Here is a 968-nt window from a genome sequence, read left to right on the forward strand (position 1 = left end):
ATTAGGTACATGATCATGAGGAGTCACGAAAAAATCAAAAGAGTTAAAAACAGAGTCAAAAACAGAAGAAAAAAAATTTTTCACACTGGAGGCAGCGCAGACTGGCGTTCAACGCCAGTAAGATGCATCTGGCTGGCATTCAACGCCAGAACAGAGCATCTTTCTGGCGCTGAACGCCCAGAACAAGCAACAACCTGGCGTTTAACGCCAGGATGTGCACACAGAGGACAATCTGGCGCTGAACGCCAGAAACATGCATGAAACTGGTGTTCAACGCCAGAAACATGCATTACATGGGCGTTTAACGCCCAGAACATGCACCAATGGGCGTTTGAACGCCAGGATGATGCATAAAGGCAATTTACACGCCTATATGGTGAAGGAATGGTATTTCTTTTCACCTCAGGATCTGTGGACCCCACAGAATCCCCACCTCAGGATCTGTGGACCCCACAGAATCCCCACCTACCTTTTCTTTTAATCCTAATCACACTCTCCTAATCCAAATCTCATTTTCAATGTCACACTTCCCAAAAACCCTCACCAATCACCTCAATTCCTCTTCCCAATTACCCCATGCACCATTCACATCAACCTCCTCTTCCCCATAAATCCCACCTACCTCCATAACATTCCAATTCAATTTCCTACCCATTCCCACCCAAATTGGCCGAACTCCCACCCTCCCTCTCCCTATAAATACATCTCCTTTCTTCTTCATTTTCACACAACACAAACCCCTTCTTCTCCACCTTGGCTGAAACACCTTCCCTCACTCTGCTCCATATTTTCTTCTTCTTCTTCTTCTCTTCTTTCTTCTCTTGCTCGAGGGCGAGCAATATTTTACGTTTGGTGTGGTCAAAGCATAGTCTTTTTGTTTTTCCATTACCATCAATGGCACCTAAGGCCGGAGAATCCTCTAGAAAAGGAAAAGGGAAGACAAAAGCTTCCACCTCCGAGTCATGGGA

The sequence above is a fragment of the Arachis duranensis genome, chromosome 4 (assembly GCF_000817695.3).
Source record: "Arachis duranensis cultivar V14167 chromosome 4, aradu.V14167.gnm2.J7QH, whole genome shotgun sequence".
Taxonomy (NCBI): domain Eukaryota; kingdom Viridiplantae; phylum Streptophyta; class Magnoliopsida; order Fabales; family Fabaceae; genus Arachis; species Arachis duranensis.